At 41.7% G+C, this 26,741-nt stretch overlaps 1 long non-coding RNA gene across 2 annotated transcripts in view; it reads right to left on the bottom strand.

The window, feature by feature from the left end:
- Window positions 1-4,985: 4,985 nt before the first annotated feature.
- Window positions 4,986-26,741, bottom strand: part of LOC140739517 (uncharacterized) — a 104,152-nt gene continuing 82,396 nt past the window's right edge. Inside the window, exon 4 of one of the 2 annotated variants that reach the window (XR_012101663.1) lies at window positions 4,986-6,107. This is a non-coding gene — a long non-coding RNA (uncharacterized lncRNA). Of the gene's footprint in view, window positions 6,108-11,603; window positions 11,686-26,741 lie in introns of those variants that run through there. The other variant, XR_012101664.1, reaches the window with a different exon arrangement.

Below are 26,741 nucleotides of genomic sequence, written 5' to 3'. Positions count from 1 at the left end.
AAGTAACATGGGATGGTCGAGGGGGGATAAGAAGTGGGGGGAGGGATGGAGTAGAGAGCTGGGAAGTGATAGGCTGAAGGGAAATGGGCTAGGGGGAAGGTGGAGAATTATGGGAAATAAAAGAGAAAGAAAGGTAGGGCTGGGGGAAGATTATAGTGAGGGGGGGAAAAGAGAGAGAAAGTGAACCAGACTAAAATTATAGATAGGGATGGGGTAAGGGGGGGCAGGGGTATCAACGGAGGTCTGTGAGTTGGATGTTCATGCCGGCAGGTAGGAGGCTACCTAGGCGGGAGATAAGGTTTTGTTCCATCGACCGGGGTGTGGCCTCATCTTGACGGTAGAGGAGGCCATGGACAGACATATCGAAGTGGGAGTGGTCTGTGGAATTGAAGTGTGTGGCCACAGGGAGATCCCGCCACTGCTGGAGGACTGAGCGCCGGTGTTCGGCGAAACGGTCTCCCAGTCTGCGGCGGGTTTCCCCAATGTATAAATGGCCACATCGGGAGAACCGGATACAGTATATCACCCCAGTTGACTCGCAGGTGAAATGGTGCTTCACCTGAAAGGACTGTTTGGGGCCTAGAATGGTGGTGAGGGAAGAAGTATGGGGGCAGGTGTAGCACTTGTTCCGTTTGCAGGGATAAGAGCCTGGAGGAGGTCGGTGGGGAGGATGAATGGACAAGGGAGTTGCGTAGGGAGCGATCCCTGCGGAAAGCCGAGAGTGGGGGTGAGGGGAAGATATGTCTGGTGGTGGGATCCTGTAGGAGGTGGTGGAAGTTACGGAGGATTATACGTTGGATCTGTAGGCTTGTAGGGTGATAGGTGAGGACCAGGGGGACTCTATCCCTGGTGGGCTGGCAGGGGGATGGGGTGAGGGCAGAGGTGCGTGAAATACGGGAGATGCGATGGAGGGCAGAGTTGATAGTGGACGCAGGGAAGCCCCTTTCTTTAAAAAAGGAAGACATCTCTTTTGTCCTAGAATGAAAGGCCTCATCCTGAGAGTAGATGCGGCGGAGGTGGAGGAATTGAGAGAAAGAGATAGCATTTTTGCAGGGGACAGGATGGGAGGAGGAAAAGTCTAGGTAGCTGTGAGAGTCTGTAGGTTTGTAGTAGACATCGGTGGATAGGCTGTCTCCAGAGATAGAAACAGAAAGATCTAGAAAGGGGAGGGAGGTGTCAGAAATAGACCAGGTGAATTTGAGGGTGGGGTGAAAGTTGGAGGCGAAGTTAATGAAGTCGACAAGCTCAGAATGTGTGCAGGAAGCAGCGCCAATGCAGTCGTTGATATAACGTAAGAAAAGAGGAGGACAGATACTGGTGTAGGCTTGGAACATAGATTGCTCCACATGGCCGACAAAAAGGCAGACGTAGCTAGGACCCATGCGGGTGCCCACGGCTGCACCTTTAGTTTGGAGGAAGTGGGAGAAACCAAAGGAGAAATTGTTCAGGGTGAGGACTAATTCCGCAAGGCGGAGAAGAGTGGTGGTTGAGGGTGACTGGCTGGGTCTGGAATCCAGGAAGAAATGGAGAGCTTGGAGACCTTCCTGGTGGGGGATAGAGGTATATAGGGACTGGACGTCCATGGTGAAAATAAGGCGGTGGGGGCCAGGGAACTTGAAATTTTTGAAGAGATGTAAAGCATGGGAAGTATCACAGACATAAGTGGGAAGGGATTGAACAAGGGGAGATAAAATAGAGTCAAGATAGACAGAAAACAAGGCCACACACAGGTTGTTGGAGCAATACCTTATCTCCCGCCTAGGTAGCCTCCAACCTGCCGGCAAGAATATTCAACTCACAGACCTCTGTTGATACCCCTGCCCTCCATACCCTATCCCTATCTATAATTTTAGTCTGGTTCTCTTTCTCTCTCTTTTTGCCCCCTCACTATAATCTCCCCCCAGCCCTACCTTTCTTTCTCTTTTATTTCCCATAATTCTCCACCTTCCCCCTAGCCCATTTCCCTTTAGCCTATCACTTCCCAGCTCTCTACTTCATCCCTTCCCCCACTTCTTATCCCCCCTTGACCATCCCATGTTACTTCACTCCTGATGAAGGGTTTCGGCTCGAAATGTCGTCACTACCTCCTCCCATAGATGCTGTCTGGCCTGCTGAGTTCTGCCAGCATTTTGTGTTTTTATTTATTTCCAGCTTCTGCAGATTCACTTGTGTTGCCTGTTCATTATCTGTGAGTTTGTTGGTAATCCTGTGCTGGAATTATTATTATTATTATTATTATTATTATTATTATTATTATTATTATTATTATTATTATTATTATGTTGTTGTTGTTGTTGTTATTATTATTCTTAGATCTGACCTTATCGATTTTGAAAGGTTTTGACCATTGCTTATGCCTCAACTATCATTGTTAAACTAGGTTATCTGTTTGTTATCATACTGCTCTTCTTTAGACCTTGTTGTCCACTAAGGACCTGCTATGTTACCACTTAGGAATGGTGGACACCCTTTAGAGGCATGTTATTGGCTGTAAACATAGATCAGACAACAGTGCAGCAATCGACAGGCCATTCAACCCATGATGTTGTGCCAATCTTAATGCCAATTTCTACTAAATGCATTTCTCCTGCGTATCATCCCTATGCCTCCATTCCCCGCATATTCATGTATCTATCTAAAACCCCCTTAAACTCCAGCAAACTGCCTGATTCTACCCATTCCAGGCACCTATCACTCTCTAGGGAAATAAAAATGCCCTTCAGATCACCTTTAAACTCACCCCCCCAACCTTAAAATCACAACCACTTGTGTTTGACGTTTCCACCATGGGGAAAAAATTCCGAATCCCTACCCCATCCATCCCTCTCATAATTAAAAATAAAACTCTACCAGATCTAAACTCAGTTTCCATCAACCCAAATTTGTGCAAACTTTCTTTAGACCTCATGCCCTCTAATCCAGGCCATACCCTGCTAAATCTCTTCTGCACACTGTCCATAGTCTTCACATCCTTCCTAATAGTGGAATCACTCAAACTGAGTAAGCTGTTCTGCTAAGGGGTTGTCTTGATGACTGTAGAGACTGATTTGTAATTGAGTTATCTCCCATTGTATTCTTTGATAGCTCTTTACGCTTCCACAATTACAGTAATCTTGTTGTTGCCTTCAAACTTGCCAATCCACCCATTCGCATTTTCATCCACACTATTGATAAATACTCAAAAAGCATGACCCCCAGCACTGATCTTTGTGGAACAGAACTGATCACAGACCTCCGGCCACAATACCAGCTTTCCTCTCCTATGGTCAGTTTCTATGGGCAAGTCACGACTGATCCCAACTGGCCAGCAGGAAAAATTGAAGTTCAGGTGGACTTGGTTTTGTTGGAGTGTTCTAAGGGAACATGAAGCTGGATGGATTTGGTATGCAGTACAGTTTGGGAATAACTCTTTCCAAGCATCATGAAGGGTCTCACCCTAAAATGTAAGCAGTTCTTCTCCTCCCACAGATGCTGCTTGACCCATTGAGTTGCTTCAGTCATTTTCTTCTTGCTCCAGATTACATTATCTACAGTCTCTAGTGAGATCACATCTCTAGCGAGTTCTTCTCATTCTCTTATTCACATAGACAGAGAGAGGGCAGCTTCTAATGATGGGCAAAGCATCTGTGGCAGTGGATTTCAACACCTAGCCAAATGTGATACCTCCTCAAACGCATACTATGTCAATGCTGACTTCAGAGCCAACAGGTTTCAGATACACTACTTAAATAAATGACAGTCAGAACTCATTAACAACGAGAATGATTTCCAGGTTGCTACCCTACCTCATTTACCATTGTTCTAGGGAGAAGCAGCTGTAATGTTGCTGCATTTGGGGAAAGATGGTGAGTCACCAGTTCTCATTGGCTTTCTGGCTCCCCCCATCTGTGAACAAAGTGAGTATGTATGTCAACTCCAGTTGTCTAAGAGCTAACCTGATGCATATTTACTCCCAATGCCTAGAACCTGGTGTTGTGGTAAGGTTTCATCACATCAGGCAGAATCCTGAAAATCCGCTACAGCTTCATCCCGACTACTATCAGGTTCTTGAACTGATCTGTAAAACCTTATCACTATCCCAGACTGTATTTATTTTTTCTCTCTCAATCTTGCACAAGTATCATTCTATTCATTTTGCGCGCTTGTTGGTTATCTATAGTTTATGTTCATTTAAACTTATGTTATCTTAGGTTTGTCATGTTTGCAATGTATTATGTTCCTGCTGCAAGACGTTAATTTTCATGCATTTGCACACTGTGTACTTGAGTTCATGGCAATAAATTTGAACTTGAAATTGAACACAGTTGAGTGGGACCATTCATCATTCAAGAATGAGAGTGTGTAGTGATGGGGTGACACTGTACACCTTTTAATAATATTATTAATAATAACTTATTTATAGAGCACTTTTTACCCAGACAATGCTGTTCAAAGTGCTTCACAATGGGATGAAGTGCAACCATGAAAATGAAAGACAAATAGATATTAGTTAAAAGCAAGGTTATATAAGTAAGTTTTGAGCTGGCGTTTAACAGTATCATCTGAGTTTGCATCTCTTATAGTTTTAGGCATTGAATTCCACAATTTAGTGTAGTCCAAAAATCTCCTAGTTATCTTTTGAGGGAATTTGTTTAAATTTAAGAGACTGGTGGAAGAAACCTCAGAGTTTGAGCAGGATTATAAAATGAAAAGATTCAGGATCCCAATGCAGACTAGTTAGGATTGGAAAAATATGTTCCCTTATCCTGGTTTTAATTAAAAGTCTAGCGACGGCATTCTGAATGGGTTGAAGTTTGTCAGTTGATTGCTTTGGAAGGCCAGTAAAAAGTGCATTGCAGTTATCTAGTCTATTCAATATAAAGCTGTGAATTCATTTTTCAGCATCATTATGTGACAGAAACAAACCTACCTTTGCAATATTTCTTAAGTGTTTTTCACTGCTTCTAATAACCAGAGACAGTAGGAAACAGTAGAAAATATTTCAATAACTATAAAAAATAACAAATTTATTTTCAGTCATATTCAAGTTATCTAACTTAATTAATGACTTCAATATCAATTAAAATTCACATAAAAGTTGCTTACATTCTCAGTGAAGGTCAGTAATCTCATACAAATGAAGGGGACTACAAAAGCTCTATCAGTTTTGACTTGTGTGAAAGGGAGGGGGCAGACATGAAGTGCATCTAGCTCCAGCTCAATGTAATCGGAAAACATCCTGTATTTAATAGTGCTGGAATATATTGACCTGTCTGTCTATTGGTTAATGAATGTGCAACAGGTTAGGGGCTGCCTCTATAGTGTGCCAGTATATCTGCACAGCTGGTATATCTGGTCAGCTGACCATTAATTGAACTCAATATGATGAATCTTGCTTTCAGCTCAGTGCATTCAGCAGGGAACATGGAATGTATCATGATTTCTATAGAGCACATGAGGAAGGGAAGAAGGTGGCAATGATGTAGCAACAATGATGATTGATAAAATGAGGCAACACTTGCAAGTGGGTTTGGTATAGATGGGTATTTAATGGTTGAGGTGGACATAGTGGGGCCGAAAGGTCTCATTCTCTGTTGATTGACTCTACTACTGCAGTCCAAGAATCAATGTGGTCAAGAAATACAAGGATTCAGGAGAAGAATTGCTCATCACATTACAAGCACATTTTTATTCAAAAAAATATACTGAGCGGCTTCTCGGGAGAATTGTAGTAACCCTGACAAGGTTCTCTAACTACATCTCTTTAAAAAAGCTTGGAAAATAGTAATGAATTTGAATGACTCAAGATAAAGCAGTAAAGAGAATGGTCAAGGTAAAATTTCAATTAAGTGAAAAAATATTGACGATGTGGCTCATTATATAAAGATTGATCAGTGCAGGTCTCGCACATGCATCAGCCATTTATCTGGAGCTCCTGTCTGAGTACATTCAAGGTCCAGAGCCCGCTCTGAGTGTCTTACAGAGAGGTAAGGACCTTCTCCTGAAATTGTGCTTCTCCAGCTGCCGCAACCAATGTATGAGGAGGATGGTGGTGAGGAACTCCCAGACCTTTCAGTGAGTTGTTGCTCCAGAGCTGCCATAAGGTGATCTTCATTCCACTGTCTAGCCTGTGAAAGGTTAAATGTTAGCTTTCTTTTTTTTTGCATTACAAATAAAATTATTTCTTCATTTAATTACAATAAAACAATTTTCATCAACGATTTTAGGGAATACATTAGTACTCCAACTATTCACCACCTCATTGTTTTTTCTCCTTTCAGTAAGATGGATTGGTTTGTTGAAGTGATATCAGCTTCTCAACTAATGGCACGCTCTTTTGACTTGAGGCAGACTTTCTTTGCTTTCAGAATAACTCTGATGACATGCCTGCAAATGTCAGTTATGAACCGACTGAAGAACTTGTTGTACAGTTACTTATTGAGACACAAGTGGGGCAGGTCCTGAATAATGCTGAGCTGGATGAGAATCAACTACTATGAAAGGGAAATTCTCACTCACTGCCCAAATAAAATAGGTTGGAGTGTTGACAGTGATTCTGGCAACAGGCATCAGCAGGAGTCTCTGCCACGCTTCGAACTTGGTTTCTCATCAGTCACTCTGATCCTAAAATTTATGTTATCCAATACTTCTTAAATATGGTGATATGATTCAATAGGTATCAATACAAGTCACAAAATAACCTGATTGCCTGCTTGGGACTGAAGGTGGTACAACATGACTGCGGGGAAAAAACATTCAACTCCCCAGAGGAAGCATCTAGTAAATTTTATCTTTGTGTCTGCTAATGTGTTTTAAATGAGTGCCACTATTTCCCTGAATGCAGTAAACAATGATGTCTACGAGAGTGGTGTACCATCCATTTCACTAACCAGCTTTTAGCTGCAATTTCCACAAAAGTAATGTCATTGGATCTAATCATCTCCTTGTTCAGAGCAAATGGCTTTATTATCCATTACCTTGATGACTACTTAATTAAATAACAGCACCAACAAAATTATGTGTCTCGTCACTGTCCATGAAACTTTCTTTCTCACAATTTGGTTGCATATTTACAACACCCAAAAAATAATTACTGATTGTGCTGCCTTGTAAAATGTACTGGGGATATTAAATATTCCCAGGGTTATTATAATTCTTTGTTAACAATCAATTGAGTAATGTGATAATGATGGGAATATCAGCAGTGTAGACACAAGAGATGCCAAATGCTGGAATCTGGCGCAATACAAAAGGAGCTGAAGGAGGTCAACAGGTCAGGCAGTATCTGTGAAGGGAAATTGATAGTTAATGTTTTGGATCAAGGCCCTTCATCTGAGCTGGATAGAAAGGGGAGATGGTCAATATTAAAAGGTGGAAGGAAAAAATGGAATATTGCTTTTGCTTTTGCCTTTTACCTACAATTTTAATCTAATTCCCCTTTTCCCCTCTCTTACTTGTACCACCACATTCTTCTGCCCGCCGAATCCTTCTCTTCCCCCCCCCCCCCATCTCCCTTCAAGCCTCGTCCATTTGACCAGTTACTGAAGTCCTCTCCTCCTTCCTTGTCATTGGATAAACAAGTGCTACATGTACAAGGAATATCTAGGAGAATGGTAACAATGTACTCCCACGTTATAAGGTGATGGAGCCCCTTGCCTCCCTGTCTGATCTGCATTGCCTCTGAATCATAATGTAGCTGGTATAAGTTGCAAATAGACCCTGAACACATCACCTTGGCTGATATTTTAAGTTAGCACTAGGGGAATGTTGAACTAACAGTGGAAGAAGCCCTTCCTGAGGAGTTTTTGGAAAATGAGTTACACCAAGGCCTTTACTGATGGGTATATAAAAGCCAGTAAGTAATGCTGAGGCTTATATGCTGGGGTCATGGACCATTTATGGATTCATATTGGCAGAAGAATTATTAAGTGTGGGGCTTCAGGCTCCCATACTTCTTCCCCAATGGTAGAAAAAAGAAGAGGGCACATCCTGGTGGTGAGAAACCTTAGTAATTCATACCACCTTCCCGAGGCATCACCTCTTAAAGATGTCCTTGATAATGTAGAAGGTTGTGCTTGTGATGGAGCTGCAGCGGCTTTTGATCCTGTGCACTGGAGCCTCCACACCAGGTCATGATGCTGCTAATTAGAATGCTTTCAAATGTAAGTGTAGAGAGACTTGTAGTTAGTGACATGCTGAATCTATCTCAAACTCCTCACAAAGTAAAGTCACTGGTGTGCCTTCCTCATGATTGCATCAAAGCTCTGGGCCCAGGTGGGTCCTCCATATTGTTGATGCCCGGAAACTTAAGCTGCTCATTTTTTCCACTGCTGACCCCACAATGAAAACTGGTGCGTGTTTTCCCGACTTCCCATTCCTCAAGTCCATAATCAATTCTTTGGTCTTGCTGACGTTGAGTGTAAGATACTGTTGCAACACCACTCTATGAGCCAATCTGTCTCACTCCTGTACAAGGCCTCATTACCATCAGTGATTCTACCAACAACAGTGGTGGCGTTGGCAAAATTATAGATGGTGTTGAAGCTGTGCCCAGCTACACAGTCAAGAGCATCAAATCAAATTTTAAAAATTCAGGGAGAGTTGGATCCCACATGGACTATATGAAACAGCCATTCAAAGACAGAGGGTTAACTATCATGACACCAAGATACAGTGGCCAGCTGACAGTGACTGGATGCACTCATGAATGATGGCTACTGTGTTGTCTTTTGGGCAGCAGAGAGGTTGATACTACTTTCTTAACCACCTCCTGGCAAAGCGGTCTTCAGTTCACTGGTTTTAATGGTCGGTTACTTAAGAGTGTGGATGAACAGAGGGACCTTGGGGTTCAAATCCATACGTTCCTCAAGGTCGCTGCACAGGTTGATAGAGTAGTTAAGAAGGCCTATGGGTTGCTAGACTTAATTAATAGGGGGGTTGAGTTCAGGAGTAGAGAGGTCATGTTGCATCTCTACAAATCTCTGGTGAGACCACACTTAGAGTAGTGTGTTCAATTCTGGTCACCTCATTATAGGAAGGATGTGGAAGCTGTGGAGAGGGTGGAGAGGGTGGAGAGGGTGCAGAGGAGATTTACCAGGATGTTGCCTGGATTGGAAAACAAGTCTTATGAGGCAAGGTTCGCAGAGCTGGGCTTTTTTCTTTGGAGTGTTTAAGGATGAGAGGGGACTTGATAGAGGTCTACAAGATTATGAGAGGCATAGATAGGGTGGATGGATAGCCAGTACCTGTTTCCCAGGGCACGAATAGCAAACACCAGAGGGCTTATGTACAAAGTTAAGGGAGGGAAGTTTGGGGAGACATCAGGGGTAAGCTTTTTACACAGAGGGTTGTGGGTGCCTGGAATGACTTGCCAGGGATGGTGGTGGAGGCTGAGACATTAGGGGTATTTAAGAGCCTCTTGGACAGGCACATGGATGAAAGAAAAATGGAGGGTTACGGGATAGTGTGGGTTTAGTACCTTTATGGATTGGCACTACATGGAGGGCTGAAGGGCCTGTACTGTGCTGTAGTGTTCTATGGTTCTATGCTCACCTCCAGCTACTTTCTGCACTCCCCTCCCCAGTCTGGCTCTCTGCACAACTACCACAGTGTTTTACCAAGTCCATGCAGATGAAGTTAAAGAAGCAACAGGTGATTAACAACTTGTGACTGAATCATGTATTATAATGTGCAGATTGCTGATTATGTGTATACAAAAGCATAGAAAGTAAGATTGTCATTCCGAACTCTAACCAACTTGAAAAGTTATGCAGCATCTTTCCCCGTCCCTTAATATTTTCTATCAAAAATAATGAAAGATAAACACCAGTTGGCTCTTCTCATAGCCAGCTGTCAATGAGGTTCCTGGCTGCAAGGTTATTGAGATTGCATTGGGCATCTCTGATTCAGGAACCCCATGTAAATCTCAGCTAAAATACTGCAGCAATTAAGAAGTTAATACGACAACAAAGCTTAAATACATTCATGAACAGCATGGATGAAGACAAATAGCCAACATTGGGAATCAGGGAATTCCTGTGGGGGGGGGGGGGGAGGGGAGAATGTGCCATGGAAAGTTATTTTAATTCAGGTAAATACAGAAATATTTTCAGAGTTTGTTGTTTATTCTCTGCTGTTCTCATAAAACGTCCTTTGAAAACCCTGGGTACATTAATCTGCAAGGACTGGTGTGTCAGTGAAGCCCTGGGGTAACTCCCCGACACTGCCTGCTAACAGGAATGTAAATGTGAAAAGGTAATGCTCGTCAGCTGCTGACAGGTCTAAATGGCCCTTTTTAGCTCACTGAGGAACTGTCAGAAGGAAACATTAAAATGCAGATCCAGGCAGCTGAAACTGCCATGAACATCATTATCAGCAAATGGTATAAGTATCATCGTCATGATTCCACCAGCTTAGTAAATGCATTCAACATTTTTTTTGTTACTAGCAGCCTTGAGATGAAGTGCTGTCAGAAAAAAAAACAACACAGGATTTCTGTAGCGGGATCCCGGCACTTGGAGAGGTGTCGCGTTAGCTACATAAGAGCCTACAGCTGTAGGAAACTGTTCCAACTGATACCTTCTTGCTTTAGTAACAAATGGTATATGGGGAGGGAGAGAATTCACCACTACCCTTGTAATGGGGACACCAGTTGGGAATGCAGACCACCTGCTACACAGAGATATGCAAGGAGAACGTGCAGTGGGAGAAGATTTTAATGTTACAGGTGTCACAATGAAGTTCCAAACCAGATCAGAAGTGAACGTAAGCTGGTTGCCACATGACTGCCACCATGTTTGGAATATGAACATACCAGTAAGAAATTTAGACTACCATGTGAAAAGAAAAGTTAAGTTTTCTGACGATGTATTTTCAAAGCTCTCTTTGTATTAACTCCTACCACCAGCGTTCATAACTCATCAAACAACCTACCATAAGTACTGTTCCTTCATTCTTCTGATCTAGCTCAGAAGCATTTTAGTTTGTCATCATTTTTTTCTTTTAGTCTCACTGTATAGTTTAGTTTGCTGAGCATTTCCCAGTAGGCCAGACCACATCAGCTACAAATTACTTGACCCTCCTGATTTCACGCTGTTACAGAATTTCATCTTGTTCCACCCCTCGCTTTCCCCCAGCTCCTCATCTTTGTTGTGATCTGGACTTGCTTGTTTTTCTCCTTCCTGGATCTGTTGAAGGATCCTGCATCTGAATGATTAACTGTTTCTCTTCCCACAGATGCTGAATGACCTGCTGAGGCTTTTCATCATTTTGCATTTTCTGTTTTTATATCACTTTGGCTTAATACTGGTTGTGCAGTCTAGCTTGCTAGACCTTTGCCATTAACACCACATTACACATACACAGAAACACACACAAATGCAGGAGGAACTCAGCAGGTCAGACAGCATCTATGGAGGGGAATGAAATGTTGACGTTTCAGGCCTAGATGCTTCATCAGGTTGGAAAAGCTTAAGTGGCTTATAACAGCTCCATTAAGCATAGAAACATAGAAAACCTACTGCACAATACAGGCCCTTCGGTCCACAATGCTGTGACAAACATGTCCTTACCTTAGAAATTACCTAGGGTTACTCATAGCCCTCTATTTTTCTAAGCTCCACGTACCTATCCAGGATTCTTTTAAAGGACCCTATCATATCCGCCTCCATCACGGTCACCAGCAGCCCATTCCACGCACTCACCATTCTGTGTAAAAAACAACAACAACAATAACTTACCCCTGACATCTCCTCTGTACCTGCTTCCAAGCACCTTAAAAGTGTGTCCTCTCATGATAGCCATTTCAGCCCTGGGAATAAGCCTCTGACTACCCACAAAATCAATGCCTCTCATCATCTTATACACCTCTATCAGGTCACCTTTCATCCTCCGTCGCTCCAAGGAGAAAAGGCCGAGTTCACTCAACCTATTCTCATAAGGCGTACTCCCCAATCCAGGCAGCATCCTTGTAAGCCTTTCAGACATGCCCTTTGTTCTACACGTGCCTTCTCCACCTTCTCCCCATTGACAACTAACCTGTATTTCTCTCTCTCGCCATTCTGATGATTCTCAGAGTTGATACATCAACAGATTTTCTTTCCATGCATGCTGTCTAGCCTGCTGAGTTTTTCAGCAGTTGTTCTCACTTGTGTTAGCACACTGACTTTGTTTTTAACCACGATATTATGCTCATAGATCTTGGAGTATCACACGATTCTTTTTAATATCCACATAATTTTACCCTCTTCGATTAATGTCTCCGATTCCCGGAGGTCAACCAGCACAACTCACGTAGGTTAACAGCTTTAGTTTGGGACTGAGTGAACATTTCCAGAGGTGGTGCTGGAATGGATGGACTTGAGGGAATGCTTGCTGGTCTGCACTGGATCGAGGGCATCAGTTTAGGTGGAGAGAGAAAATATTTAAAGGGGATCTGAGGGGAAATTTTTCACACAAAAAGTGGTGGGTATATTAAGTTAGTTGCCAGAGGAAATAGTAGAGGCAGGTTCAATTACAATGTTCAAAAGATAATGGGACAGGTACATGAATAGAAAAAAAACTTAGAGGGATATGAGCCAAAGAGAGGAAAATTGGACTAGCTTAGATAGTGATCTGAGTTAGCATGAATGAGTTGGGCTGAAGGACCAGTTTCTGTGCTGTGTGGCTCTGACTGTATAGAGCCTGGCTTGGGTTCAAGACTTCTCAAGTGGAAAGAGTACAGGAAATAATTCTGTACAGGCTGCAGCTTCTACTCAGAAAGAATCCCCAATAAGCACACATTTGCCCTATTTTTAATAGGAGTTGCAATAACAAGATACTGCCTTCTCAACTCAAGCAGGTACCTCATTAAGCAATGCTCAGGCACCCTTAGAGGCCCAGCATGCCAAGAATCTAAATGCATTTTTGCATACTAATTTAATGGTTTGATGAAGACTGCCGAGGTAAGACCAAGTGAACTTCACACCATATGGAAAACCAGGAGAATTTACCTCATTCACGTCAAACATTTAACCTTCCTAAAACATTTGCTGTGTCAAATTATCTGTTCACTATCACATTGCTACTTGTGGCTCATTGCTGTGCAGCAAACCGATTTGCTGTATTTCTCACATTTAATTGGCTGAAAATTGCACCGTGGAATCCTGCAACTGTGAACATTCTGAAAGAGTTGCAGGATTCATTACATCAAGCAGGAAGACGAAGCATCTAGTTCACCCTTTTTCTCTCATTTCCATCCCACGGATTCTCAGTAATCAATTCACTGTACCTTCCAGTTGTCCCATACTTTCACCTCAAACACTGGTCCTTCTCACAAGATAATTTGCAAGAGAAATTTTGCAAAATACTCCTGGTATACAATTCAGGCAACCACTGATTCTGACTCATCTCAAAGCCGTTCCAATTAACATTTTCCCGCAATTCCAGTTACCTACTACTTGCATAGTTATGAAATCTGCACACAATCTCTTGTTTTGTATGACATAGAACATCAACAGACAGCATAGAACAATTCAGAACTGGAATGACATCTCTGCAAACATGATGCTGAAGTAAACTCATTCTCTTCTGTCTGTACATTATCTACAATATATTCCTTCATTCCCTGTTTAAACGTTCCCCTCTCACCTTACATGCATGTCCTGTAATACTTAACATTTCTAACCTGGAATAAAGGTCCTGACTCTCTACCCTTCCTATGGTCTCAGAATCTTGAAAACTTCCATCAGGTCTCCCATTAGCCTTGAACTCACTCATATAATCTAACACATTGTGTGGGCACAGCAAGACTGTGTTGGTGAATGTAGTTTAAACAACCTAGAGGGACTGACTGACTTGAGAAAATTCAGGGTTAGTGTCACAGTTCATTTCTCTCTTTCTCTCCTTCCATTGAAGAATGCATCATACACTCAATAACAGATAAGATATTTTAAATCTTCTGGTTATCATTATTGTAACCTATTGCTCTCCTGTAAACTGAACCAGCAGCTTCCAAATATTCTGTGCCTCCCATCCAGATGCACCTGGCCTGATGGAGAATGAGCTGCCTTCAGCTGAATAAATCATGGAGCACAAGTGAGGTTGATTAGGGAGAGCTATCCTGTTTCCTGACTCTGTGGAGATATGGGAGAAAAGGAAGACATTTGTATTTATATACAACCCTTCAGTCAAATCATTTTATGATGTAAATACTTCTGAAGTTCAGTTGTTGAAGGACTTTGACCAAGTCACACAAACACTAATCACACAACGCCATCTCTGAATTCTGTTTTTCCAACATCCCTTGGGGGATTTTACATTCAACAGGGAGGGTGGAGGGAGCCAAAGCTTCATATCCCATTCAAATGAATCAACGCATTTTCTTGGGAATGAACCACCAGCCTTAACAGATGCCTCAGAGGCAAAAGTGTTCAAGCGCTATACTTGAGGTTAAGCTGCACAGTCAGGAGAGACCATGGGTAATAGCCTTGGGTCTTATAAGTTTAGGCCAGAATCTTAAAGCCTTTATTCATAGATTAGTGCGTGCCTTCTGAATGGCTCACTGAAGAGTATATGACATCTTGAGAAAGATCCAGGGAGCCAATGGAGATGGAGGGGTCTTAATGTGCTTGCTCACACTGCTGCATTATAGCCACGGTCTCCGACATTCAGGGCTTCAAAATTTCCCATGGCTACAAATGCTAGAGTGGGGGGTAGAATTTCCTATTTCTACAACTTGTTTTATTTGATACAGATAAACCTAATAAAGTAAAAAAGGCAAGCTTGCCCATCAGTTCTATGGAGACAGGTTACAGTAATTCATACCATTGAATTATATGAAAATATAGTAGCAGGATGCCTTTTTGGTAAAGATATGCACCCAGTAACATTGATGTCAAAAGTGATGGTGCAAATCAGAATCCAAAACTTAGTTGCAACTAGGATTGACATCAATAATCTGCCAGTGGCCTGGCCCAGCTGAATCAGCTGAACACAACAGTACACAGCAAAGGCAAGGAAGGTGCACTCTTCCAGAACTACTTAAAGGACGATGATTATCAAATCACTGTATTATTCTGTCATTGTGTCATACAACATGGCTCTTCAACCCTTTGAGTTCATGCTGACAATCAAAACATCCATTTACACTAATTCTACAGTAATTCCATTTAATTCTCCCTATTTTCTCATCAACACTCCCCAGCCTCTGTCACTCACCTACAAACTGAGGGCCACATGTGGTATTCACTTGACCTACCAACCCATGCATCTTTGGGATGTGGAAGAAAACAAGTGCTCACAAAGGAAACCCAGATAGTTCCAGAGAAACATGGACACTCAATGCAAACAGCACCAGCAGTTAATGCCAAGAACTCATTTACAACAACATAACTGTAATGAATAACTTAAAAGCAAAAGAGAGGGCCTATCATATAGCAAACATTAACGGGAAGTTAGAGGATTGGGAAGCTTTTAAAAACAAAAGGCAACTAAAATCCATAAGGAGAGATGGCCAAAAGTGTAAAAGATGGTACCTAAAGATTGCGAGATGTATAAATAGCAAAAGAGAGGCAAGAGTGGATATTGACCACTGAAAGGAGGACAAAGAAATAATGGACAAACTTAATAAGTATTTTGCATCAATCTTCATTGTAGATGACACCAGCAATATGGCAGAAATTTGAAAGCACTGGGGACAGAACTGAGTGTAGTTACTATTACTAAGGATATGGTGCTTGGGATGTTGAGGACACTGCGGGATTCTGAAAGAAGTGACTGAAGAGATTGTTAAGGCATTAGTAATGATCTTCCAAGTATCAGTAGATTCCAGATTGGTACAGAAGGAACTGGAAAATTGTAAATGTCATTCCACTTTTTTAGAAGAGAGAAGAAAGGAAATTATAGGCCAATTAGCCTGATATCAATGCTTGGGAAGATGTTGGAATCCATTATTAAGGATGAGGTTTTAGGGTAATTGCAGATGCATGAGCAAGTAGGCCAAATTTATCATTGTTTTAAGGGAAATTATGCCTCTTGAAATGCTTTGAGGAAATAACAGGCAGGTTGGCAAGGAGAATCAGTAGATGTGTCACAGCCCGGTCCACTTCGCTTGCTATAAGATAAGCTGCTGAGCATTCAAAAATGAAGGTACAGTAGTTTCTTCTGTCAGTGTAGTGAACCTCTGAAATTCTCTACGCACTATGGTGGTGCAGATCAGATAATTAAATATAATTAACAGGAAGCCAGATAAATAGTTCACAGTTCAATAGTTTCATTAATATCCAAAAAATGTATACAATATTGTGTACTGTACTGGTCACCGAATTATAGGAAAGATGTCAACAAAATAGAGAAAGTACAGAGGAGATTTACTAGAATGTTACCTGGGTTTCAGCACCTAAGTTACAGAGAAAGGTTGAACAAGTTAGGTCTTTATTCTTTGGAGCGTAGAAGGTTGAGGGGGGACTTGATAGAGGTATTTAAAATTTTGAGGGGGATAGATAGAGTTGACGTTGTTAGGCTTTTTCCATTGAGAGTAGGGGAGATTCAAACAAGAGGACATGAGTTGAGAGTTAAGGGGTAAAAGTTTAGGGGTAACACAAGGGGGAACTTCTTTACTCAGAGAGTGGTAGGTGTGTGGAACAAGCTTCCAGTAGAAGTGGTAGAGGCAGGCTCGATATTGTCATTTAAAAAAAAAATTGGAAAGGTATATAGACAGGAACGGAATGGAGGGTTATAGGCTGAGTGCAGGTCAGAGGGACTAGGTGAGAGTAAGTGTTCAGCATGGACTAGAAGGGCCTAGATGGCCTGTTTCTGTGCTGTAATTGTTAAATGGTTATATGGTTATAATATACATCCTGAAATTCTTGTTCTTTGCAGACATCCACAAAAACAGAATAGTGCCCAAAAGCATGTGACAGTAAAAACATTAGAACCCCAAAGTCCCCACTACTGCCCCCTCCCATGCACAAGCAGCAGCGAAGCAATGTCCCCCCCCCTTTCCTCCACTAACTTCAGTAAAAATAAAGCATTACATAGAAACAGAAAACTTACAACACAATACAGGCCCTTCAGCCCACAATGTAGTGCCAAAGATGTATGTTCTTTAGAAATAACCTAGGGTTATCTGTAGTCCTCATTTTTTCTTAGCTCCATGTACCTATCCAGGAGTGTCTTAAAAGACCCTATCATATCTGCCTCCACCACCATCACCAGCAGCCCATTCCACACGCTCTTCCATCTCTGTATAAAAAAAAACTTACCTCTGACAACTCCTCTGTACCTACTTCCAAGCACCAAAAAAAGTGTGCCCTCTTGTGGCAGCTATTTCAGCCCTAGGAAAAAGCCCCTGACTTCCACATGATCAATGCCTCTCATCATCTTATATGCCTCTATCAGGTCACCTCTCATCCTCTGTCACTCTAAGGAGAAAAGATCAAGTTCACTCAACCTATTCTCATAAGGCATGCTCTCCAATCCAGGAAACATCCTTGTAAATCTCTGCACCCTTTCTATGGTTTCTACATCCTTCCTGTAGTGAGGTGACCAGAATTGAGCACAGTACTCCAAGTGGGATATAACCAGGGTTCTATATAGCTGCAGCATTACCTCTTGGCTCTTGAACTCAATCCCACAGTTGATGAACACTATGTGTTCTTAACCATACAGTCAATCTGCAAAGCAACTTTGAGTGTCCTATGGACACAGACTCTAAGATTCCTCTGATCTTCCACACTGCCAAAAGTCTTACCATTAATACAATATTTTGCCATCATATTTGACCTACCAAAATGAACCACCTCACACTTACCTGGGTTGAACTCCATCTGCCACTTCTCAGCCCAGTTTTGCATCCTATCGATGTCCCACTGTAACCTCTGACAGCCCTCCACACTATCCACAACACCCCTAACCTTTGTGTCATCAACAAATTTACTAAACCCTCCATTTCATCATCCAGGTCATTATTAAAAATGATGAAGAGTAGGGGTCCCAGAACAGATCCCTGAGGCGCACCACTGGTCACTGACCTCCATGTAGAATATGACCCATCTACAACCACTCTTTCCCTTCTGTGGGCAAGCCAATTCTGGATCCACAAATCAAGGTCCCCTTGGATCCCATGCCTCCTTACTTTCTCAATAAACCTTGCATGGGGTACCTTATCAAATGCCTTGCTGAAATCCATATACACTACATCTACGGCTCTACCTCCATCAATGTGTTTAGTCACATCCTCAAAAAATTCAATCGGGCTCATAAGGTATGACCTGCCTTTGACAAAGCCATGCTGACTATTCCTAATCATATTAAGCCTCTCCAAATGTTCATAAATCCTGCCTCTCAGGATCTTCTCCATCAACTTACCAACCACTGAAATAAGACTCATTGATCTATAATTTCTTGGACTATCTCTATTCCCTTTCTTGAATATGGGAACACCATCTACAACCCTCCAATCCTCTGGAACCTCTCCTGTCTACATTGATAATGCAAAGATCATTGCCAGAGGCTCAGCAATCTCCTCCCTCACTTCCCACAGTAGCCTGGGGTATATCTTGTCCGATCCCTGTGACTTATCCAACTTGATGCCTTCCAAAAGCTCCAGCACATCCTCTTTCTTAATGTCTATATGCTCAAGCTTTTCAGTCCACATAAGTCATCCCTACAATTGCCAAGATCCTTTTCTGTAGTGAATAATGAAGCAAAGTATTCATTAAGTACCTCTGCTATCTCCTCCTGTTCCATACACACTTTTTCACTGTCACACTTGATTGGTCCTATTCTCTCATATCTTATCCTCTTGTTCTTCACATACTTGGGAATGCCTTGGGGTTTTTCTTAATCCTGCTCGCCAAGGCTTCCTCATGGCCTCTGCTGGCTCTCCTAATTTCATTTTAAGCTTCTTCCTGCTAGCCTTATAATTACCTATCATTACCTACTTTTTTTGAACCTTTCCAAAGTTTTTCTTTGCTTCTTAACTAGTTTTTCAACAGCCTTTGTACACCACGGTTCCTGTACCCTACCATCTTTTCCCTGTCTCATTAGAACGTACTTATGCAGAACCCCATGCAAATATTCCCTGAATATTTGCCACATTTCCCTAAGAACATCTGTTCCATTAGCAGCCTCCACCCACCAAACAAAGCCCTTAAGAAAGATCATGATCTGCAGTACAACAAAAACTATTGTGTTCATCTCATAATTTGACATACCACAGGCTCTCTCTCCCTACTAAAGGGAAAAAGAGGCATCCTCTTTCACAGTGAAAGGGAAGATATAACAAAGCAACTTCCTAATTTACGATGATAAAGCCTGTCATGCTGCTTTTTTCTCACGAGTTCTCTGACTTGAGCATTGCAACAAACTCCTCCTACCATTGAGAGAGAGAGCACGATTTGCTAAGTACAGACCCTCTGGTATCTGATCCGCTGTTCCCGGTTTTCCGTTTTTATCCTGCAACACTTCATTTGGCAGTACCAGCTTAGAGTCAGCTCAACCACAGGGCTGTGAAACCTCAGAACCCCAAAGGTGCACTCGTTTTCTAGGTCACATCCCACCACCGCAACGAGCCAAAATCTGAGTGTAACTCCAGGTCTGGGTCTCCAACAGAACCCCATCCACATTGAAAAGAAAAAAGAGAGACATGAAAGGTAGAAATTAAATGATTTTCACAGATGAACTCGAAGAAGTTGTCCTTAAGCACCATCGTAACTCCACTTCCGTCAGATAGATCGAGGAATTGAGGTTGATGAAGAACTGGCACCGAAGAGGAGTTGGGCCTGCATAGACCAGCCTTGATCATACAAAATGGTATGGCAGGATTGAGGGGATCCTACCTTTGTGTGCTCTTTAAGCCACGTGATCAAGTTACAACCTCAAGCCCACTTACTGAGTGAGAGTAATGCTGGATGATGTCAGCAACCTGGGAAAGCAAGAGAATGTATGTAATGCACTTTCTGTGTAGCAGTGTGGTATTCTGCATCGTCATTGAATCATACAGCATGCAAAAACGCCAGTTGGTGCAACTCATCCACAATGACCTGTGTGCCCCACAGCATTAACCCCCATCTCCCACCGCTTGGTCTAAAGCTGTCCATGCTAAAGTGATTCATCTGCATACTTCAATGCTAACAATAAGGTTGTTACATGCCATTATTGTTTGTAACGCACCATGCATGATTGCAATATACTGTGTTCCTGCTGCAAAAAGCTCATTTTGAAGGTACATATGTCTATGGCATTAAATGTCAACTTGAACTTAAACCTCCTTGGTTCCAGGGAGAAAGGACCTATAATTCCCCAGTCTCTCCTCATAACTGAACTCCTCTATCCCAGGCAACATCCTGATGACTCTCTCTGCACCCTCTCTAGTGCTAGCACGTCCACCCTCCATCCCAGCTGCAGTACTCTGGCTGAGATCTGAACAAGTTCTATAAAGTTGGAGCAGAACCACTCTGCTTCTGCATTCAATTCCCCTTCATAAAGCAGTGTAGATATGTGTTCCTAATCATGTTGTCTTGTAACATCTCTCTTAAGGATCTGTAGACTTGTACTCAGATGTCCCTCTGTTCCTAATGGTCCCTGAGACCCAAGCATGCATGCCTTAGTCTCATTAGTGCTTTGAAACTGCATCACATCATATCTTGGATGTCTGGATTAAACTCCATTTTCCATTTATCTACTCATTTCACCAGCCCATTGATATCTCTGCAACCTATAGCTACTTCCTCTGGTGTAGCAGTTAGCACAATGTTATTACAGCTCAGGGTGTCAAAGTCATAGAATTTGGCCCATCTAGTCTGTGCTGAACCATTTAAACTGCCTTTTCCCATCGACTTGCACTGGGACAGTAGCCCTCCATACCCCTACTATGCACATGCCTATCCAAACTTCTCTTAAACATTTGTTGGCACCACTTGTGTTGGCAGCTACACTGTCACTGCTCTCTGACTGAAGAAGTTTCCCCTCATGTTCCCTTTAAACTAGTCACCTTTTGCCCTTAACCCATGACCTCTAGTTGTAGTCCCACCCAACCTCAGTGGAAAAAGTCTGCTTGCATTTATCCAAGCTATATCCCTCATGATTGTGTATACCTCTATTAAAGCTCCTCTGTCTTATACATTCCAAGGAATTTCAGAGCTCAATTCTGGTGTCCCCTGGAAAGAATTTGTGTGTCCTTCCTATGAACATGTAGGTTTCCTCTGGGCAGTCCAGTTTCCTCCTATAGTCCAAAGACCTACCGGTTAGCAGGTTAATGGTCATTGTAAATTGCCCTGTCATTAGGTTAGGGTCGGAAGGGCCTGTTCTGTGCTGAATCTCTAAATAAATAAATAAATAATCAAGCAATGCGGCAAATCATCTGCAAATTTACTGGTCTTGCCTCCCACATCTCAATCATATTAAAAAAGACAAATTTCCAGCACTGACCCCTATGGGACATGTTGGCTAGAAAGAATGAAATGGAAACACACAAACCAAATGGCATTTTTCTTGCCGTGATGTAAAACGAATGGAGACTGCTATTTTGCGAGACTGGTTGTGAGGCCACCATTTTGCGAACAGGTTCTTGCTTAAGGATGGGGTCACAATGAGTTTCCTGCTGATGACCTGATAAACTTGAGATCAGTTCCAAATAAAGAAGCTGTTTACTTGGTTATGTAGAAATGACAGGCTTGTAAATAAAAATCAGCTGTGATCTGAAATAAACTGAGCCCAGTGTTTTGCTAACCTGATTAAACTGGTTTGAACTGGTCTGGTTCAGAGAGAAAAAAGGTTACCTGGCAGAATGGCAATGAAGTATTCCTGCTTGTTGCTTGGGCTAAATCCAACAGGATAAAGCCTCAGAAAATGAAATTGAAGCACAGCTGCATGATCTATTAAGGAAGAGGATAAGAATGGATCATTTCTAGAAGAGAAACAGAGTAATTTCTGGAGACCAACCATTGCAGAAGTGGATGACCTCACACCAGAAATGTGAAGACTATGTTGTGATCAAGAGGAATGCCTGGGCAGCATAAACTCTTATTCCCACTATGACCATTTCTATTCTTTGACTGCCCAGGGAGCGTCAGATAAAACTCATGGGTGTCTGCAAAGGTAGCAACTGTAAATCAGTAAGTTGTTTTGTCTATGTCTTCCCTCTCACTGAGTGATACCTCTCTGTCCCTTTATTTGGAGAGAGAGCCTGCGGTATGTTGAGGTGAACAATCAGTTTTTGTTGTGCTGCAGACCATGGCCATTCTATTGCTATTGCTTGGTTGGTGGGTGGAGCATGCTGATGCTTTTCTGCTGTAATAAGTTGGATGGGGAGGGTCTTTGCTGCTTCTTGTGTGTGGGAGGAGTAGGGGATTTTGGGGTTATAATGTTTTTACTGTAATTCTTTGGGGTACTCTTCTGTTTTCATGAATGTCTGTGAAGATCAAAAATCTCAGGTTGTATATTGTATACATTCTCTGATATTAAATGAAACTATTGAACTATTTAATTTTGTGTGACTTGCATACTTGTTTTTAACTAAACTAATAAAAGCTGATGCAGATTCCTTTAGTACCTAATCAATTATTGTTGTTGAGAGTGAACCCATGCAACAGATACCATTAGCAACAGACATCCAATAATAGAAATAGCCTCTCAGTCTCCTATTGCTAAGCTAACTTAGGATCCATTTTGCCAACTTCCTTAGATTCCATAGACCCTAATCTTTTAAATCAGTCTCTTAACTGCGACCTTGCCAAAACATTTACCAAAATCAAGTGGAATTACACGTTCATTATCCTATTTAATCTTGTTACCTCCACCAGAAGTGTTGAAAACAGATTACACCATTTGTCTTGTTGAATCTAACATAGTAACACTAAAAAAATGAACAACGTGGTCAACAAGATGAAATGAGGAAGGGTCGGCAGAAATTTGCTTGCATAGACATTATCTGAGTTAAAGGCCTGAACAACTAAAGGAAATATCTGTTGGAGTCAAAGCTTCACATACACCCTGAAGAATATCTGGCATCAATGTCTGGCCAATAATAATCATAGAATTGATAAACTTTAACTGTTGTTAAATTAATAGTGTAAGCAATTTAATGTAGATGTTGGTAAGTGATTAGGGAGCAGTAAGGCTGTATAATGGATGTTTACTTTTTTCTTAAGTGCTTGGTATAGTATATTGATATTTATTTTCTTTGTATAATGTTCTTTGACATTGAATGACCTATAATGTTTACCATAAACTAATTTTGTGTGTTATAATACTCAGTGAACTTCAAAAATAGTTTAATATTTAGACATACACTTAGGAACTTAAGCACAAAATTGAGTTAGTCAAAGCTAAAGCCATTTACTTTTATTAAGGCTGATTTGGACTTCTATCCATTTTGTCCAACTTGATTTTTTTCTTCCTTAATAAATGTCTGTCAATCTCAGTTTTAGAACAGTAAGCTGACCTCAAGTCACAACCCTTCTTAAAGGAGCATGTTCCTGATTTCTACCAACCTTTGCATGAGCAAGTGCTTCCTAATTTCTGTTCTGTACAGCCTAGTTCTAATTTTGCATTCCCAAGTTTTGGGCATTCCTGCCAGAGGAAATAGTTTCCTGCTATCTACTGCAGCAAATACTTTAATCATTTTAAACATCTCCTTAATCAGCCATACTCATGGGATCTCAAACCTACAGTAGTCTATGCAATTTCTCCTCAAAACTTAACCCTTTCAGCTCTGGTGAACTTTTGCTGATTTCTCTCTCAGGCTAATATTTTCCCGAGGTACAATGTCCAGCTTGAGCACCATGTCATGTTGAAGCTGACTTTTAATACATAACAAAGTTGCTTCCATCAAATTTTATTTCAGCCTCCACTAAGTACAGGTAAATATTCTATTTACTTTGAATATTTTCTATCCTGTTTACCAGCTTGTATTGATTTCTGTAATTATTCCTCTCAATCTTTCTGTGCCTGGTATTCTACAGTTTATAGAATATTTTATCTAACTCCCTCTGCACAGATACTGTCTGAACATTTAAATGTTTCCGGCATTTGGAGACATAAGAGACTGCAGATGCTGGAAATCTGGAGCAACATATGAAAAGCTGGAGTAACTCAAATGGTCAAGTTGCATCAATGGACAGAAATGGACAGTCATTGTCACCAATCGAGACTCTTCAGGTTATTACAGTATTTTCTGTCTAGTTTTGCATCAGATTTCCAATTTTTATGTTTTTCATTCCCAGCCTTTTTCCACAGGTGCTGCCTGAACCTACTGAGCTTTTCCAACATTCTGTTTTATTTCCGTTCTTTCAGATTCCCATGCTCTTCTAGCAAGTTTATTTTTGTTTCCTTCACCTATTTTCTATCTTTCTTTGTCCCCCAAACTGTGAAGGAGGTGATTGGTGTTGGAATCTGACAACAGTGGGGGAAGAAAGTGTTCTTGAGCTTTTCCAGCATTTGCCTTTGATCACCAGGCATATGGTAAACCTACGGCATTCTCTGCCATAGAGCCATTGCTCAGTATATACAGGAAGGAGTTAGATATAGTTCAAATAATTGGTAAGATCAAGTCTCTGATTCTGATGCCATGGACATGTGATGCTGCTACAAATAAGTTTTAGATTACACCTGTACTTATATGTATTTGTGCAAAGAGACATATTTTGACTTTGACTTTGAGATCTGGGTGGAGGGATAAGATGGGACTGGGACTTGATCAGCCATGATTGTACTGAATGGCTGAATTCTAAGAGACACTGGAAGAACCGTCTATTTCCCACCATAGATGCTGCTTGACCCCTTGAGTTCCTCCAGCAGATTGTTAGTTGCTCCACATTCCAGCACCTGTAGTCTCTTGTGTCTTCAGTGGAGGTGAAGCATGACGGACTGTGTATGTTCTATATTCTGAAATTTCTTCCAGTTTTGGGCAGAGAAGTTGCAAATGGAGTTGAACAATCTGAGTTGAAAGTCCATTGATTAAGTAGCTGAAGACACGCAGACTTTATGAGATGAGGGCCTCCATTGCTCAGAGTTGACCATGGATTTTGTGTCCTAGCTGTCTAACTACGCAGTACTATATGGAGAGCAAGCTGATGCCCATGTAGCAAGCTCCCTCTCTCCACGCATTGATAAACCCAAAGGAACAGTAGAGACCAATACAGTTTGGTACCAGCAGTATCGCAGGAGTTGCCACTCAGCACTGAACTCAATGTAGCTTACTTTGGGGCTTAGGGACTCCAGCTCTGGATTTTTTTTTTGCTCGGGGATTACTCCTGAAGTCTTCCCTGTGATTGGGTATAGCAGCAAGGCAGCGGAGGTTTGAGGTCAGAGTTTTCCCTGCCCTAGATGAACTACCAACAATGGCTGATAAGCCCGTCTGCCCAAAGCGACTGGTTTTAAGGTGCCAGTAACCTGCCTTTCTCCTGTCAGTAGAAATGGCTATGCTGGGCTTGGTAGCTAAGCCACACATGAAGTCAAGAGCTGGCCAGAGGCTATTTGAGGTGCACACCACTGGGAGCATTTGCTAGTTAGTGGGAGCTTGTCCCCATTACCACACCTGGCAGTAACAACCTTAAGGAACACTGACTAAGATTCGGAGTAAGTCAGTTTTTGGAGCAGTTCACTTTTTAATGATACCTGTGATGAAAGATTTCAATAGAACTGAACCTTCCTAGAAACTTAAACCAATATCTCCCAATACTAAACCCGAAGAAAATCAATCTGTAATATATTTGAAATGTCTGGGTCTCCCAGAGAACACTGTGTATGCATAATAGAGTTTTTCACCATTTTCCTGCATTAGAAACGTTGGTACAAATATTTCTCATACTTTCTGGTGTAGCTGAAGATAACCAAGATTACTAGCACCATCACGAAAGCTATAATAACTTGTCTCTGAAAAAACATAACTCTCCTAATCCACTTGCATCAGCTCCTTCTATTGTGGCAACTCTTCGCCCATGCTATATTTTTCTGACTGCTCCACTTATTTTTGATGGAGGCCCAATTATAACCGGTATCATTATACATCATTTATAACTGAGCCTCACCCCCCCACCCTGTTTCATATTTTTATTGCTGCAAAATAAAAAGAGCAGGCAGGCAGATGGACATCTCTAGGTATTACAATTACTTTGAAGATCATGATTTTGTGAACTGATTGTGGGAGTACAATCAAATTGGATGCAATAAGATATTGATTTGTGAAGCATACCCACACTAGAGTGATGTAATTTACATGAAATGACACAAGGTCTTATGTGTGTGAGTGGGTAGGTATGAGGGAGTGAGTGCAATGAATTGGGAATATTAATCTCCAGTGTGGGCCAAGTAGAGTGAATGCGTGCACTTACTAAAAAACTGCTTTAGAGCGTGGGTTGTAAAAAGCAATGAGGATATATTATCATTAGCCTTTCATAAAGGTGTAAGTACAATGAATGGGCTCCAGGTATACAGTAAGCATTGAGTTTGGTTTATTGTGATGTGAGATGTGGGCTAAACTATGAATGCCAGCATTTTAATATTCATCCCTCATTGTCCTCGAGTAGATGTTGACAAGTTTGCTTCTTGAACTGCTGCAGTCTCTCTGGAGAATTTAATCTCACTGGTAGTTTGTAGTTGGTTTATAATTGTCACACGTACTGTGGTGGTGAAAAGTTTTGTTTGCATGCCATCCAGACAAACCACTGCATACGTGCACTCAGTGGCCACTTTATTAGGTACACCTGTACACCTGCTCATTAATGCAAATACCTAATCAGCAGTAACTCAATGCAGAAACTATGCAGACATGGTCAAGAGGT

The sequence above is a fragment of the Hemitrygon akajei genome, chromosome 15 (assembly GCF_048418815.1).
Source record: "Hemitrygon akajei chromosome 15, sHemAka1.3, whole genome shotgun sequence".
In the NCBI taxonomy this organism is placed as follows: Eukaryota; Metazoa; Chordata; class Chondrichthyes; order Myliobatiformes; family Dasyatidae; genus Hemitrygon; species Hemitrygon akajei.
Note: the sequence above shows the minus strand (reverse complement) of the source record. Positions and strands in the feature narration are given on the sequence as shown.